The following is an 18,843-nucleotide window of genomic DNA, read 5'->3' on the forward strand; positions in this document are numbered from 1 at the left end:
AAATCGCGCCCAAAATGCTAGTATTACCATAACCGATGGGAATGGTGTGTAAAAAGAATTTCGGATGATATATTTAATAATTAAGACATTTATACATAAAACAAAGTTGGGTGGTGGCGCAGTTGGCTAGCGCGTAGGTCTCAATAGCTATAACGAGTGATCCTGAGGTCGAGAGTTCGTGCTGCATGTTTGTACAAACCAAACATAAACCTTCAATAGAAAATTATGAGGAAGAACGAAGTCAACTGTAAGGTAATGCTGCATGTTTGTATCGATTTGTCACTGTTTGATGATATTTGGTAAATATTTTGTTTTTTTCATTTTTTGTGCTTTTAAAATATTTAAAATTTAAAAATTATAGCCTCTCCTGACTTCACCAAATTCAAATCTCATGGGCGCTGTGGATGAAGTCAGAGAAAGCAATGGTGCTACAATCCTATTCATAGACGAAGTTCACACTTTAATTGGAGCGGGGGATATAATGCAAGCAGGGCAGCAAATATATTGAAACCAGCTCTCGCTAGAGGTGAATTTAAGGTAGATTTTACTGCACCAAATAGCCGCAAACCATTGCTTCTATTATGTTCTAAAATTTTATTAAGGCAAATGGATTCCTGTCAATACCTTTACCAGTATAATTGATTCTATTAAGATCTGTAATTCATCCAAGCAATAGGCGCTTGTCCTGATAACATCACAATTCGCATTATGCAACCCTTGAATAAGTTATGTCAAGCAAAACAACCGAATATTTCTAAGCTGACATGAACCTGGTATAAGTTAACAAAAGCAGATTCACCATTTAAACAGGTGCATCTGTGCACAAGTCCACAATTCACCCTTCTTTAATGAATCTTTTGGCATATAGAATGCCTTATGTACAATGCGAAACTAGAGTAAAAAGTTTACTGATTTCTACAAAGCAGAAAACAAATGTAGGAACATATGCACATATCAACAAATTCTAACTCAAAAGCCATAGTAGAATGCTAAAAGTTAATTATTGTACTAAATGTATCATGCTAGCAGAAGCAGCAAAACCAAAGAAGATACAGTTGAAGAAAGACACAGGAAGAAATCACAATTTCATGAATTAAACTGAATATGAATGGTAGGTGGGTTGTACAAAAAAAGAAGGGGAGAAAAAAAAAAAGAATCTAAGGCACATATTCATTCTCCAGTACCGCTTACGTTCTCGTTCCCATTGCAACTGGGGCTCTTGTATTCCCAACTGAAGCCATGTGAAGAGCTTCCCCCACTTCAGCTGCCTTTTCCAACTTTAGCATCTTCTTTCTGCTCTTATATCTTTGCACTCAAAAGCTCAAGATACCCAACAATACCAACAATACAAACCCACCAACCACTGAACCCACAATTATCCACACCTTAGACTTGTTTCCCTCATTTCTAGTACCACCAGTTGGCACGTTTGGCACTTCACCAGTAGGTGAAGGAGACACTGGTGCCAGTGATGGGGCAGTTTGCTCAGCCACAATCGTGAAATGCCCTTGATTTAAAGTTGAACAGACATTGCTTGATACTAGTTGAGTGAATTGTGGCAAACCATTCAAATCAATCCAAACACATTGCGCACTTAACCCATCCGGCACTGATTCCACTTGACTAAAATTGATCAAGATTGGTTTACCCTGTGCACTTAAACTCAATTCGGGTAAGTTCACAGCAGATAAATTAATAGCATCATAAGCAAGAACACCCACCACTAGAGTCACGTAAGTATAACCCTGTAACGGATAATAACTCAAAGACAAATTCCCCAAATTTTGATAAACAAGAACAAGCCTTTGAACATAAGGTTTCACAGCCACTGCAACTGGAATCTCAAACTCCCAATACCTCACACCTCTGGAAAAAAAAACTCCCACTCCTAAGCCGCATTGCGGAAATCCTAATACCAGTCAAATTCAAAGGAACTGTCCCATTGTACACATCACCCGTCTTTAAGACCCTCGGACGACCAAATGCCCTATAAGCATAACCCTGTAGAAGCACCTGCACACACACTCTCACATACACCACACTACCACCACCTGCCAGCACACACTCACACCACAAATAACACTGCATGGTCCCTTAAGTGGATTCTAAGAAGTAAAATTTTGGAAGATTGATTTAGCAAGTGTAAATCACAGTATTTTGAATACATATTGTGCATACATTACATTTTACAATTCAAATGCACAATAGTAAGTGAAAAGACAACAGACCTCTTAGCATCCAAGAACCTCTAAACACATAATATTCCGTTTCAGCCGACTACCAAAACCAGTATAAACTCCAATAATAGCAAGAAGCTTTTGTCTCGTACCACTTTTAGGTTTGCTCCTAAGATACCCCTGAATCTTTGCCAATGTCAAGTCCATCTCAACTTCGGTAATCCTCTTCGCCAAATCTCTAAAAATGACACAAACAAACAAACACCTTAACCTCAAAACCAAATCAACAAACCCACTAACAAAACAATGCAAGAAATAAAAGGTTAACTTACTTTCACCCAAGAACCATCAATTTATCTTCAACAGTAAGAACTTTCAGCCTCTACAACAACATTATAAATCAATAAATTAAAACCATACAATCAAAATTTCAAAAAGAAATCGAAATCGTTTACCTGGTCAGTATTCTTCATAAGAAGGTCTTTCAATAGCAATCTGTTCTCAGCATCTTGCCATAATCTAATTATTAATTCAAGCATTATTGATAGATCTTCGATGTTCTGCATCCCACAAACAACTCCACATGAACAAGTAATAGAGAAAGAGGAGGAAACCTTAGACAGAATAAGACAACTCTGTCAAGATAACAAGCTTCTCTGAAATCGAGAAACCACAGTACAATTGCTTGTTTAGCTTTCATTCTCAAACTATCCATTGATTTGATGAGACACAGAGAGAGAGAGAAACAGAGACTGGAAAGACAGAATTGCATGCGTTGTAAAGACTAATGGTACCTATGAGAGAGAGACACACACAGAGATATGAACATACCTGAGAGAAGAAGAGAGACCGTTGGAGCCTGCAGGCGACTCCCATGGTTGTTCTTGACGAAGGGAAAGAGAGTGAGATTTTCTCGGGCCTTTGTTTTTTCTTTTTTGGTTTGGGGCAAATTTATGTGTTAATTTGTTGTGGCAAAATTAGGGTCTTTTGCATTTTGGTCCTACTATTAATAGCGAATTTAGGGTTTGGTCCACAATTAATCGTTTATTGCAGTTTAGTCCCAAATTTTCCGCCATCAAAATCATGACGTGAAAAATCAACAGCCAAAATATTTGGTCCTAGTGATAATAGAGGGTTTGGTCTAGTGATAAAATATTAGGATTTGGTCAATTAATCGTTTAGTATTTTGGCAATCCACTAAAATTTTATAATAAATTTAGTAAAATCATTTCATCATTTAATCATTTGATTTTAATCCATGTCTTACACCATATGTAAACTAACCGAGTCCCAAACTTATATATTTATATTCTTCATATCTTACCACCATAAAACTACCACCGATTTTTCCACATTACTCAATTATATCCATTTATCTGAAATAAAATCATTTTTGTACGTGCCTCGGGCGGAGAGTCAGGGATACACTGTGTTTTAATTTATTAACTTTTACAATTTCCAATTTTTGTCCATTTTTGACCCAAACAAGAAATTTTACAAATTTAGTAAGACAGAGTACACTAAACTTAATTTTAACTAGTTTTTGTTAAGTTGTATGGATTGAGAGAAAACACAAAGATGAATTAAATGAAGTTTTCACGGGATTCTAAAATTTGAATCCGTGTTCTATTCATAAAAACTCATTTGGCTCAAAGATTGGTTCATTATTTTAGTTTATTGAAGACATTAGATTTTTTGAGAGAAGTTTTATTTTGATTTTTACTTATTGCTTAAGATTTTTCTTTTAAATGACTACAATGGTTTCATGTTTCAATCACATAAAATTAATTTTAAAGTTTAGCTAAGTAATTTAGTGATAATTTATGTCATATTTAATTTTTATTTTATTTTTTATTTGATTTATCTTTTTTTTATTTGCACAGCCTCACTTCAATCAGCATTGAGAGGGTATTTTTTGACTATCTTGATTTGTCCTATTGAACTTAAAATACTATAAGACTACAAAAATTAATTTTGAATTAATAAAATAAAAAAAAAAAAGATTGGGTATTTGAAATTTCAACTTAAACTCCTTAATAAATGAGACAAATTTTTTAACAACTCTTATCTTAACTTGAAATAAATTTTAAAAAAAAAATGAGTAGTTGATTGTGTTAATGACGGACATTGTTGTTAGATAGTGGTGGTGGTGGCGATTCAGATTGTTATGGAGGGTGGAGGTGGTGGTGGAGTGGTATTCAAGAAAAAAAAAAATGTTAATTGTCTAAAAAACCGTTGGATTGAATGAATGAGATGATGTCATGTGTAGTTTTTTAGTAATTGGTCCCACTTTTAATAAGAATATTTGCAATTTGGTCCCACTTTTAATAACAATATTTGCGAAGTTTGGTCCTCAAATAATCAACGCGTAATGCGACATGTCGAGGGGTATTATAGGCATTTTAGAAAATATATGGATGGAATAGACGTGGACCGTTCGGTCAACTCACGGTCAACACACTTTAACGGCAATTTGGGACCAAACTGTAATAAACGATTAATTGTGGACCAAACCCTAAATTCGCAATTAATAGTAGGACCAAAATGCAAAAGACCCCAAAATTTACGTAACTCCGCGCCTCCCAATAGTAAAATTTGCCATCAAAATCATGACAAATCCAAAAAATATTTGTTATAGATCAAAAAACATATCAAACAGTGGCAAACAAATAAATAGTGTCATTTATTTACATTTGCCATGACAAATAGGACTATCATACGCAACCTAAAATACTATTTTATCTTGTGTACGTGCAGGTTTCACTGTGTTGCTTATCCTTGGTCCTTTTGACCCAAATGAAAAGGGACACTAGAGTACCAGACAACTAACACTACTGAGCCAAAAAACTAGAAGGGTACTAGACATTGAATTTTCAGACCCTTCACTCCCTTTTTGGTCCAAATATATATCATATGCAAAATATCTACCTAACAGCTGCCGATTGGGGTGATATAGTCCTTTGAATGCTTACAAGCATTGGTAAGTTTTCTGTTCACGAAATGTATATAGTGTTGATCATTTCCAATCACCCTCTTCAAGATTTCACTAAATCAATCTAAATAATCTTAGATTCGTCGAGTCTTAGAGCTGTCCTATACTTGGAATGCTAGCTATATGTTTTGCACTTCTGCGTCTTCATTTTTCTAATTAAAAAGGCGACTTCTTTGCGAAATCAAGTGACTTATTGACTTCATATTGTTAACAATTGTGTGAGAGCATCTATAGGAGAGACACAATCGTAGCAACAAACACCAAATTTTTAATAATTTGATGTTTTTTTATCTTCAGGAGAGACACATATTGATGAAAATACCAAAAAAACACCAAAACAAATACCAAATCGGCGAAAATATGGTGTTTATTTTGGTACTGTATCAAATCTCTCTCGCAGTTTTGGATAAACCGCGCAGTTTTGCGAACACCGCGTGGGCTTTGGTGTTAGTTTGGGCTTCTGTCATGTAGTATTTCAAATACCAAATTTTGATGTGTCGTGGTTTACCGAAAACTGCGTGGGCTTGGTGCAAAATATTTGATGTTTTTCCTAAAGGGCCGCGGTATTGACACCCCAATAAATGGGACTAACACCTTTTTGATAAAAAGGTAGTGGAATAATGGTTATTCCACATATGTCCCTTCTTTATATGGGCTTACCACCAAGCACCACACCTTTTTTTGTTCAAGTAGGCACCCAAGTTTGAAAAAAGAAATCCAAACCTTATATTTCTCATTTAATTCTCATCCGACACTTTTTCTTATTTCTCATTCAATTCTCATCCGACACTTTTCCTCCATCCCTTTTCTTGTCCTAGCGAAACCAAACTCCCGCCATTTTCAATTCCATAAAAATTTACTTCGTTCAACTATGAGTGATGAAAATATCACGGCAGCCAGATTCCGCCAACAGAACAAACCCGCGGCACAAGGGTGCCGCCAACAGATAACACTAACGACAATCAACTACCATAGCTCATTTTTTACTTGAAAATTTCTGGTTTGACTCTCGGTTCATACTTTTTGGAACTTCCAACCAACCAAATTTTGAAACAAAAAAATAGAATGTGTTGGGGGAAGTTAGAGTTGGGATATTTGCCAAACAAGCTAGATATACCCTTTGGAACTGAATTTTCCTATAATTATAACTTTGAATGATATGGTGGTGCTAAGATTTGCTGCCTATGTGGTGACCCTTTCTGTTATGGTTTTCTCTGGGCAAAGTCTCGTGGTTTCCAGATGAGTCTTTTAAAAAAGTCGAGCAATGCAATCTTGTTGTTGCAGATTATAAACCGCTTAATGCATATCTGGTTTTGTTGCATGGGCGTGGCAAGACCATATTGCTAATTAGCACAATACTCTCAATACGACTTGGTGTAATTTATGTATGCAAATGCTAATTAAGTTGATTTGTAGTTATCTTTTTCGACACTGTAGTTGTGATACTTGAATCCCGGAAGTGTTGTATCTTTTATATGCATATTGATGTACTTGTTATTGTATAGTTAATACTACAATCTAATACCATCTCAATATAAGGATCGAAAAATCATGCTCGATCAGAAAGAAATTGATGCCAAACACGTTTCTTTACTCTATTGGAATTCTATAGCAAGCTGATGCCGCCAACAGAACAAACTTGCGACACAAGAGTGCCGCCAAAAGACCACATTGACGGCAATCAACTGCCGTAGCTTATTTTTCATTCAAAAATTTCTTTACCCCCTACTGGAATTTCACGGTAGCCAGATGCCGCCAATAGAACAAACCCACGACACAAGGGTGCCGCTAAAAGACAACACTAACGGCAATCAACTGCCGTAGCTCATTTTTCACTCGAAAAATAGGGTGGGGTGTTTTGGATGGCGGGGTGTATGGATAATGTGTCATTAAATGGAGGGGTGCTAATACCACGGATTTAGGCAAAGGGTGCTAACTCCATTTTTTTGGGTGTCAATACTGCGGCTCTTTCCTGAAATTGGTTGGTATTTTTTTGGTTTGGTTCAAATATTTTGTGTTTTCTTAGTTTCTCTCCTAAAAATATTCTGACAATATAACTGCGGGTAGTTTTTGACCCAAATGTGAGAGAAAGGTAGGCGTACGTGTAGGACACATGTTTTAAAACAGGTGGTTAAGTTTTTATAACGCTTAGCTCGAACCGAGGCATATTCTCTCCTTACTTTTTTAGATTGACACGCCGTCATATTTTAAAACATTGGATTGGATGGTCGAATCTGGTGGCTGTTGCAGAGAGTACAAAAGTGAGTAAAAGTGGGAGAGTAAACCGATCCCTTCCCTTTGTATTGATACTAGGGTTTGTCTGTGCCGTACGACACAGATACGGGCGCCTTCGGCGCAAAGGTGTCTAATGTTATGTTGTTTACTATAGAAACTACAAATACACATTGCATCAATATAGAATTTTTTTATATTAATGAGAATGCACAACTGTAATATAAGGAACAAGGCATTATATAAAAGAGAAAAAGGGTCCATCGGTAGAGAGAAAGGAGAAAGGGGGTCGTTGCCGATTATGAAAAGGGAAGTTATAGGAGTATGACTGTTTCCATTCTCAGACCACTGATAATCCTAACCTTGAAAAATCAGAGAACCAGCTATACTTTTCAGAACAACTAACTTCTATTTTGGGACAATATAGTGGGCAGTAGCACCATAGTTTATGCCTAACCAAGTTGTTAAAAGTACAAGCTATTTTTGGATTGGATGGTCGAATCTGGTGGCTGTTGCAGAGAGTACAAAAGTGAGTAAAAGTGGGAGAGTAAACCGATCCCTTCCGTTTGTATTGATATATTTATTGAATAAAAGTTACGAAATATCTTTTCCTATCCAGAATGTTAAGTTCCCAAGCCAGGAAGGATGGGTGTGCTATCCATTCGGTAGCAATAGGTACAGATTTTCCATGCTCGGCAAAGATATGGGCTGCATTCTTTCCAGTACGACTAACCCAATTAATACAAACATATTCTAAAGTAGATAGTAAGTCTAATGCATCGATAACTTGTAGCTAAGAAGTCCAGAATAGATTTCCCGTATTCTTCTTTTCCAAAATGGTACTAGCTGATTTTGAATCAGTCTCCAAAATGGCAGTTGAACTTTCTGCTCCACTTGATTCCTTATAGCAAGTCTTTGCTTTCTGCTGTCCCATCTCAACATTGTTCTGTTCCTGCATCAATAAATTGCCCTTTAGAATCTCTCAACATATTACCCGGTTTAACATAATCTTCAATAAAATGCCTTTGAAGCAGAAAGCCACGGGCCCATGCCCACATCTGCCGACAGACTTAATTTAGTTTATTTTTTCTAGTGTGACACGTTTATGAGGATCAATGTTATGTTTACAGAACTTTTGATGTTCAGGCAATGACAAAAAGATGGAAAGGAAAGAAACAAAACTCTCTGCTACAACTAGAAGAGACGGGCCCTAATTTTCAATATATGCCTTCTTTACAACTCCCAGCACTTTTTATATCTCATTCTCTAACAAACAAACAAACAACTTTTGACTACCCTATCAAGTACTTCCACGTGGCGTGCACCTCTTAACAAAATAAAATCAGACACATTTCTACTAAATTACTTAATAACCCTGTGGCATGTAACTAGACTAGAAATATTACCAGACTCCCTTGTCTAGTCCATGGGACATGACAACCAGACACTCCGTTTTGTTCCACAGCAGGAACATTTCAATTCCAGTAATGATTTACTAGTCATCATTGTCTAACGTGCCATTCACCTGCATGATCAAATATATATTCATCTAGTTTTTAACTAAGGAGAAACAGAATGTTAAGAGCTGATCATTCTGCTACTTTATTAATTAGAGGCTTAGAGCATAAATGGTAATCTCAAAAGATCGACAAGAGCATTAGACAGTGGGTTGCTTAGTGGTGGTTTTGGTCCAGGAGCCAAATAGAAGAAGGATAACAGCAGAGGAAGGAAATCAAAACAAACACTAAAACTATTACAACATTAAGACAAATTGTTACAAGAATAAACTTCCTGGAAACTCAAAGTTGCATAATACTGTTCATAACAATTGTGAATTAAAAAATCCTCTAATACTTGATGACAAAGAACAAGCTATCCAAAATCATTAACTGAACACAATATGTTGTCTAAAGCATTAAGGAGAAACCGGCCTGAAAATAGAATTTGGAGGCTTTGGTTGTCACAGCCTGAATTTCTAAACAATAAAAAAAAAATGAATATTTGAAATATAAATAATCAAACATCACTCGATTCAATTGTCTAAAAACCCAGGCTATGACGGGGTGGATACAACACATGTCAAAACCTAAAACCCACATCATAAAGAATCTTAACAACAAAAATAATCTCCAAAAATTCTCTTTATTACTTTATAAAAAGTATATCTTCCGTCCCAATAAAACATCAAACCACTCTAAGAATAACAGGTCTTCAACATCGTATTTTCATGTCATATGAAAAGAAAACTACGTTATTACAAACTTTCAAAAGATCAGACCTAAAAGAAAACTAACGGACTGCTCCAGGCAAGAATCCAAATCCTGCGCCCGCGGTTCCATCGCTTTCCTTCCTGTGTTCCTAAGAACACACCCACGTTGCCAAAACAAAGCAAACATGGGTCAGCAAAAATAGAATTTGCTGGTATGAGTAGACTAACCACATATAAATATTATCATACTTTAATTATCCAAACAATCACGTTATATTTCCCATAACTTAATCTTTTTCAGCTTGGAAGACAGGTAGTTCCGTCATTTCAACTGGTATAGTTTCTTCCCAAGCAAAACTTCTATATTATTAACTCATTTTTAATAACTCGTTTTAATATCTAAATACTTGAATTAATACTTACCAATATCCATTGTTGTATAAGGGTAGGACCGCGTCCCTGTACAAAATGTTATTAAGTCTTATCCTCCTGCAAAAGAAAGTTATAACTTCTATATAACATATGTAGATATTATATTAGGTATTCAAAAGTCAACCCCAAACACACTCGCACAATCAAATTAATTTCTCTTAGTAATTAATCAATTGTTTTTCTTATACACCTATTTCACAACCTATGTACCTTAGGTCATTCCCGCCACATTCAAGGAATACCCAACCTTATATTCCCGTACACTCAAGGAATACAACTAACCCGCAAGACGAATACTTTAGTTCCTCTCTAGGGTAGTCCAAACAATCTGGTCATTCATGGCACATTCAATGAATACCCATAGATAACGCTAACGGGCCATTTATGGCACATTCAATAAATGCCCACCTAACCTATGACATCAACAGTCATAAAACTCAATTCCAAAATTTGAGGCGTGGAGAGTTCTAAAAGAGTGCGGTAAATTTATTTACGCATTATTGAACTTAATTTCATATATTATTTCAGAGAACGAAAGAGTATCTTGATTCATGTATTTTTTTGTTTACGCGTTATTAATTATATGGATGTCTTAGTGTCATAGTGCCGTATATCATAAGAGATTGAAATATCACACGTACACACATATATATATATATATATAGGTCTTAGCCTAAAGTCAAGCACCTATCCCAATAGACTTAATCATAGCCAAGTCAAAGGTATTTATGACTATGTCTCTAAAAATATAAATCTTGTCACGTGTCTAAAATACGCCATATCAACGTCAAATCTTTATTAGATAAAGACAAATCAATTTATGCAGGCTTCCGCAATATTTTAGCATTTGATTTATCCATACCATCTACAACATAAAACGTAGCACAATTAAACAATCAAAAGTCCACAATCAAAGTCCAAACCAAAGCCCAAAGGTCTAACTATTTAAAGACCCAATTTGGATCTATATTAAGTCCTATGGACTTACCCAAAACAATATTAGAAACTGGCCCAAAGAAGTCACAACTTAGTTTCGGCCCAACCAAACAAAATAGAACTGGCCCAAGCAAACAAATGAAACGGGCCCAAACTTTAATTTAAACCGGCCCAAACTAAACACAATCCGGGCCCAACCAAACATTGAAATTTCGGCCCAGCCACTAAAAATTAGAACTGGCCCCATCTAAAAATAGAACCGGCCCAACTTAAAAGATTTGGATCGACCCAAACTCACCTAAGGCCCAAGGCCCAGACCGACCACAGTTCATCTTCTCCAACTGATCCTCCACCACCAGCCACCAAAACGCCGGCCACCACTAATCCCTTCTCCCTCATATCGGTTTGACTCATATGCACAAACCATACAACTTTAATAAAGACAATAACTCTAATATCAGTGATTCAATACTCTTCTTCAAACTAGATCTAAGGTTTCGACCTCCATTAAAGCTTGTTTCAAGCTCCCCCCCCTCACTCAACGGTCCACTACCACCATTCATCAAACCCCCACTCACCATACCAAATCGCGGTTCAAACACAAAAATAAATACAAAAAACTCAAATCCTTCAAGATTATCCAAGATGCGCCATTAACGCCTCCCTTCAAGCTTAATTTACTGCCCACATCTCACTACACAACCCAATCACAATACAAAAACGAGTTCAACCAGCCACAAACACACAACAAGAAAAAAACGAGTTCAACCAACCAAGAACAGGACGATTCCATTGTTTTGGCTCGCGACGCCATTAGCGCCCATAAAGCTTGGACAGTTCAAAAGTGGATTTCCTAGCCTCAACAGAGTTTCGACAGTTCTATATCAAATCTGAATTTCACTAGAGTTATAACAACTCGACAACACGATTCCGAATAAAACAAGATGACGAGCAGTATATATAAAAGCAGAAACCTATACACCTATATACGAAAACTATAATTTTCGGTGAAATAGCAAAAAATAGCTACTCACCTTTAGCGCGCTCCGACTATCAACCAGCTACCAGGAAAAATCTTCCTTTCCTTCCTTCAGTAAAACTCCCATTTTTTTTTTCTAAAACCCTCGCTGTGTTTTTCCCCAAAACTCTACGTGAGAAAACTCACCGAAAAACAAGGACAACCCTTATCTATTACTTACGGGACTTTTATCCCTAAGCTGATAGTTATCCTATATTATTTTATCTATTATTTATTATTTTTATTTTTATTATTATTATTATTAGGAAAATAAAAGAATAAAAACACGGGGTGTTATAATATACACACCTTAAAAGGATCTCGTCCCGAGATTCAAGATAGAGTGTAGATTAACCAAACAACAGTACGTCAACCAATTAAAAAAAAAAAGACATGTGTATACGCAAGTATACACACCTTAAAAGGAATACACATATACAATATCATATAGATAGACATACTAATATTCAAATCACATACTTTGAAAGTGTGTCTATATACGTATTGAACCCAAGAAATACGTATATACGCTAGCATACACAACTCAAAAGAATAAACGTAATTAATTTCTTCAATTGCCAACACTTAAGTAAACTCATTATTTCACAATTTAGCAAAACCCATATTCTTCAAGTTAAATCATACTAAGAAGGCAATGTAGTTCCTCTTACACCGAGGCAGTTAGTTTCACTCTTAGTATTTCCCAACTAATCCAAGGCGTTTAAAAAAATATACATATTATAATTTCCTTTTTAACGATCTTTCCTGTCAAAACTATTTATTTAAAAACTCATATGTTTTATCCACCACCTTAGTGTTTACACATATATCAACATTTCTCTCAGTGTCTCACAAACACCACATATTCGAAAATAAAAATATAAAACGTATAGACTGATTCATATTATCAACGGCCTACACTATGTCAACCATCACATAGGATCAAACACCTACAATGTGAGGCATACATACTGGCTCACACACCAACGATATGCAAGTATACACTGGTTCACACACCAACGATGCATACTAACTCTCTACCATCACATAGGATCAAACACCAACAATGTGTGGTATGCACACTGGATCACACACCAACGATGTACATGTATACACTGGATCAAACTCCAACGATGCATACCGAGAGATGTTATGTATATTGGATCACACACCAACGATATACATAACTTAGACAATATCAAATATTTCAAATCCAACCTTTATCAAAAGGGTTTATTTATTCCTTGGATAATTCCAATTTACGCCAATATGAAATTTTAAAATAACAATTTCTTCTTTAGCCAATACTTACTTAAAATCGAAAACTCTGTTAGGAAAACAACACTATAACATGCTGAACAATTTCGATTATAAATTTCATAAGAAACTAACCGTTAAAACAACCAGCATTTTATTTTTCCTAATCATATCCCAACATTCCACTATAAAAGTACACACAAAACAACAAGCCAAACCAAATACCACAAAGAAACACTCCTACTACCTATTCACCACAATCCGAGGATCACCTAGACCTTCACTATCTAGGCTAACCTAAGCTCTGATACCAAAAATGTCACAGCCCGAATTTCTAAACAATAAAAAAAAATGAATATTTGAAATATAAATATATCAAACATCACTCGATTCAATTGTCTAAAAACCTAGGCTATGACGGGGTGGATACAACACATGTCAAAACCTAAAACCCACATCATAAAGAATCTTAACAACAAAAATAATCTCCAAAAATTCTCTTTATTACTTTATAAAAAGTCTATCTTCCGTCCCAATAAAACATCAAACCACTCTAAGAATAACAGGTCTTCAACATCGTATTTTCATGTCATATGAAAAGAAAACTACGTTATTACATACTTTCAAAAGATCAGACCTAAAAGAAAACTAACGGACTGCTCCAGGCAAGAATCTAAATCACACGCCGCGGTTCCACTGCCTTCCGCCTGTGTTCCCAAGAACACACCCACGTTGCCAAAACAAAGCAAACATGGGTCAACAAAAATGGAATTTGTTGGTATGAGTAGACTAACCACATATAAATATTATCATACTTTAATTATCCAAACAATCACGTTATATTTCCCATAACTTAATCTTTTTCAGCTTGAAAGACAGGTAGTTCCGTCATTTCAACCGGCATAGTTTCTTCCCAAGCAAAACTTCTATATTATTAACTCATTTTTAATAACTCGTTTTAATATCTAAATACTTGAATTAATACTTACCAATATCCATTGTTGTATAAGGGTAGGACCGCGTCCCTGTACAAAATGTTATTAAGTCCTACCCTCCTGCAAAAGAAAGTTATAACTTCTATATAACATATGTAGATATTATATTAGGTATTCAAAAGTCAACCCCAAACACACTTGCACAATCAAATTAATTTATCTTATTAATTAAACAATTGCTTTTCTTATACACCTATTTCACAACCTATGTACCTTAGGTCATTCCCGCCACATTCAAGGAATACCCAACCTTATATTCCCGTACACTCGAGGAATACAACTAACCCGCAAGGCGAATACCTTAGTTCCTCTCTAGGGTAGTCCAAATAATCTGGTCATTCATGGCACATTCAATGAATACCTATAGATAACGCTAACGGGCCATTTATGGCACATTCAATAAATGCCCACCTAACCTATGGCATCAACAGTCATAAAACTCAATTCCAAAACTTGAGGCGTAGAGAGTTCTAAAAGAGTGCGGTAAATTTATTTACGCATTATTGAACCTAATTTCATATATTATTTCAGAGAACGAAAGAGTATCTTGATTCATGTATTTTTTTGTTTACGCGTTATTAATTATATGGATGTCTTAGTGTCATAGTGCCGTATATCATAAGAGATTGAAATATCACATAATAGTTAATACCCGTACACACGTATATATATATAGGTCTTAGCCTAAAGTCAAGCACCTATCCCAATAGACTTAATCATAGCCAAGTCAAAGGTCTTTATGACTATGTCTCTAAAAATAGAAATCTTGTCACGTGTCTAAAATACGCCATATCAACGTCAAATCTTTATTAGATAAAGACAAACCAATTTATACAGGCTTCCGCAATATTTTAGCATTTGATTTGTCCATACCATCTACAACATAAAACGTAGCACAATTAAACAATCAAAAGTCCACAATCAAAGTCCAAACCAAAGCTCAAAGGTCTAACTATTTAAAGACCCAATTTGGATCTATATTAAGTCCTATGGACTGACCCAAAACAATATTAGAAACTGGCCCAAAGAAGTCACAACTTAGTTTCGGCCCAACCAAACAAAATAGAACTGGCCCAAGCAAACAAATGAAACGGGTCCAAACTTTAATTTAAACCGGCCCAAACTAAACACAATCCGGGCCCAACCAAACATTGAAATTTTTTGACCACTAAAAATTAGAACTGGCCCCATCTAAAAATAGAACCGGCCCAACTTAAAAGATTTGGATCGACCCAAACTCACCTAAGGCCCAAGGCCCAGACCGACCACAGTTCATATTCTCCAACTGATCCTCCACCACCAGCCACCAAAACGCCGGCCACCACTAATCCCTTCTCCCTCATATCGGTTTGACTCATATGCACAAACCATACAACTTTAATAAAGACAATAACTCTAATATCAGTGATTCAATACTCTTCTTCAAACTAGATCTAAGGTTTCGACCTCCATTAAAGCTTGTTTCAAGCTCCCCCCTCTCACTCAGCGGTCCACTACCACCATTCATCAAACCCCCACTCACCATACCAAATCGCAGTTCAAACACAAAAATAAATACAAAAACCCAAATCTTTCGATTATCACAAGATGCGCCATTAACCTCCCCTTCAAGCTTAATTCCACGCCCACATCTCACTACACAACCCAATCATAATACAAAAACGAGTTCAACCAGCCACAAACACACAACAACAAAAACGAGTTCAACCAACCAAGAACGGGGCGATTCCATTGTTTTGGCTCGCGACGCCATTAAGCCCATAAAGCTTGGGCCGGTTAAAAAGTGAATTTCCTAGCCTCAAGAGTTTTCGCAGTTCTATATCAAATCTGAATTTCACTAGAGTTATAACAACTTCGACAACACGATGCGAATAAAACAAGATGACGAAAGATATATATATAAAAAGAAATCTATACACCTATATCACGAAAACTATAATTTTCGGTGAAATAGCAAAAAATAGCTACTCACCTTTAGCGCGCTCCGACTATCAACCAGCTACCAGGAAAAATCTTCCTTTCCTTCCTTCAGTAAAACTCCCATTTTTTTTTCTAAAACCCTCATTTGTGTTTTTCCCCCAAAACTCTACGGAGAAAAACTCACTTAAAAAACAAGGACAACCCTTATCTATTACTTACGGGACTTTTATCCCTAAGCTGATAATTATCCTATATTATTTTATCTATTATCTATTATTATTATCTTTATTATTATTATTATTATTAGGAAAATAAAAGAATAAAAACACGGGATGTTATATTGGTAGCTTTGGAGGCTCCCTTTGCCTATTGCTTATTTCTCCTCCTAAATTTAGCAATGACATAACATATTGTTAATGACCACCTTAATTTTCATATCCATGGCTTCAATGTTTCCTTCCGATGCATGAGAGAACTGTGGTTTGCAAGCTGTAATTTATCTTCTCTTTCTGCCATTCAAGCTGTAATTTGCAATGCAAGTTTGCGACATTACAACTTGAGGGGGAGTATTAGAATATGTCCTATATGTAAAGTCTCACGTTTTCATAAGTGTGGACATCCATATCTAGTAATTTCTATTCTCATGTTTTGGGTTACTTCACACCCAAGATAGGTTAGTATAAATATGTAACTCTGGGTAAAGAACAATAACTCAACTCAGTCTCTCTAACCCTAATCAATCTCAATTCTTCTCCATTGATCTTCTTCTTGGTTTCTCTCAATATATCAATGTCACAACTCTCCTAGCATCACCACTAACATAGAATCTAACATGGTATCAGAGTGTCAGGTTCAAATTAAATCAAAGTTTAGTGGTATGCTAGGAGAGGAATCTCTCAAAATCAACAGTCAAAATCAAAATCAATTTTTTTCAATTTTCAGTATTCAATTCAAGTTTCAATCTTTCTCACAAAAAAAAGTTCTTCTATCTCGATTCAAGTTTCAATCTTTCTCTAGATGGATTTACTGTTCACCAGCACTATTCACTGGTATTGTTCATCGTTCCTGTTCACCAGTACTATTTATTGCTCTTGTTCACGATATTATTCATCATCACTGTTCACTGGTACTGTTCATCGTCATGTTCAAGGCAGTTTTCAAGGTTCCTCAATCTCACGTGTCATTATTCTCCATGGTTCGAAGTTAGTATTCAAGGTTAATTTCACAGTCTCTTTGTCTCATTATTCTCCATGGCTCGAAAGCCAGGTAATCTCTCTGTCTCCGTATTGATCAAGGCGCGCACGTGCTCAAGATTGTCTTCGTACAGGCGTGCACGCCCTCTCCAATATTCAAAGTTCGTTTCTAGTAGAAGACGCCGCGACGCTCGAGTCTAAGTCTTTTGTTAGCGACACGCCGCGCCACGGGTCTCATTCATCATCTCGTATCTCCGTATGCAGATTTTTCGTATTCTTCAGCAGTTTTTCCTCATCTCAACTAGTATGATTTGGAAGAATTCTTGATTATTGGTTGGTTGATAAGTTCTTTTGTTTGTAAGGGTTTGACTCCCTTTCATGTCATGGTTCTGAGTTCTATGGTGTTTCACCGGAATTATGTTTTAGCCTTCTTATTGAGGAGCTTATTATATGCTGCTGTCATTAATGGTTCAACTTTTCAGGTTTTGATTCCTTTTATGCTGCAGTGGTGCCAAGTACTCAGGTGTTTCATTAACTCTTACTATCTCTTATTGAGCTCTTTAGCTGAAAAGCACAAGCTTTCTATTCATCTCTCAGGTTACAGTCCCATCATAAACTGCACTAGTCAGTAATAATCTCTCAGGTTGCAGTCACATCATCACTACACTATTCAGATTCATCTCTCATGTTGGAGTCACATCATCACTGCACTATTCAGATTCATCTCTCAAGTTGCAGTCATCACACAGGTGTTATATTTCCAGTTTGTGCCTGTGGTACAACTTCAGTATTCCGGTTAGCCCATTGTCTACATCGACAGTTTCACTTTCCAGAACGTCTCGTCTCAATAGTTGTTTGAGTTCTTCAACTAAAGGCAGTATGCAAAAAGGGGAGCTGTATTCGATCTTATCTTCTCTTTCTGCCATTCAAGATGTAATTTGCAAGTTTGCAGTATTACAGCTTGAGGGGGAGTATTAGAATATGTTCTAAATGTAAAGTCTCACATTTTAATTTATAAGTGTGGACATCCATATCTAGTAGTTTCTATTATCATATTTTGGGTTACTTCACACCCAAGATAGGTTAGTATAAATATGTAACTCTGGGTAGAGAACAATAACTCAACTCAGTGTCTTTAACCCTAATCAATCTCTCTCTCAATCAATCAATCTCAATTCTTCTCCATTGATCTTCTTCTTGGTTTCTCTCAATATATCAATGTCACAACTTTCCTAGCATCACCACTAACATGGAATTTAACATGGTATCAGAGTGTTAGGTTCAAATCAAATCAAAGTTTAGTGATATGCTAGGAGAGGAATCTCTCAAAATCAACAATCAAAATCAAAATCAATTTTTTTCAATTTTCAGTATTCAATTCAAGTTTCAATCTTTCTCACAAAAAGAAGTTCTTCTATCTCGATTCAAGTTTCAATCTTTCTCTAGATGGATTTACTGTTTACCAGCACTATTCACTGGTAC

General features: G+C 36.0%; 2 long non-coding RNA genes and 1 pseudogene across 7 annotated transcripts in view; 1 reads left to right on the forward strand and 2 right to left on the reverse strand.

Annotated features, from left to right (window-relative positions):
* Nucleotides 1–18,843, forward strand: part of LOC147488007 (uncharacterized) — a 25,303-nt gene continuing 6,460 nt past the window's right edge. The window contains exons 1-3 of one of the 4 annotated variants that reach the window (XR_015201223.1): nucleotides 1–252; nucleotides 362–537; nucleotides 4,935–5,157. This is a non-coding gene — a long non-coding RNA (uncharacterized LOC147488007). Of the gene's footprint in view, nucleotides 253–361; nucleotides 538–2,910; nucleotides 3,140–4,934; nucleotides 5,251–18,843 lie in introns of those variants that run through there. The other 3 variants (XR_015201225.1, XR_015201224.1, XR_015201222.1) reach the window with 3 other exon arrangements.
* LOC147488008 (uncharacterized) lies at nucleotides 1,158–3,145 on the reverse strand (annotated as a pseudogene). Its single transcript, XR_015201221.1, has 4 exons — nucleotides 3,009–3,145; nucleotides 2,633–2,737; nucleotides 2,510–2,559; nucleotides 1,158–2,415 (listed from the first exon to the last, which is right to left on the reverse strand). The product of XR_015201221.1 is annotated as an uncharacterized LOC147488008 (transcript).
* LOC147488009 (uncharacterized) overlaps nucleotides 7,835–18,843 on the reverse strand; it is a 21,962-nt gene continuing 10,953 nt past the window's right edge. The window contains exons 2-3 of one of the 2 annotated variants that reach the window (XR_015201226.1): nucleotides 8,808–8,926; nucleotides 7,835–8,353 (exon numbers count right to left, since the gene is read on the reverse strand). This is a non-coding gene — a long non-coding RNA (uncharacterized LOC147488009). The remainder of the gene's footprint in view (nucleotides 8,354–8,807; nucleotides 8,927–18,843) is intronic. The other variant, XR_015201227.1, reaches the window with a different exon arrangement.

The sequence above is a fragment of the Coptis chinensis genome, chromosome 7 (assembly GCF_015680905.1).
Source record: "Coptis chinensis isolate HL-2020 chromosome 7, ASM1568090v1, whole genome shotgun sequence".
NCBI lineage: Eukaryota > Viridiplantae > Streptophyta > Magnoliopsida > Ranunculales > Ranunculaceae > Coptis > Coptis chinensis.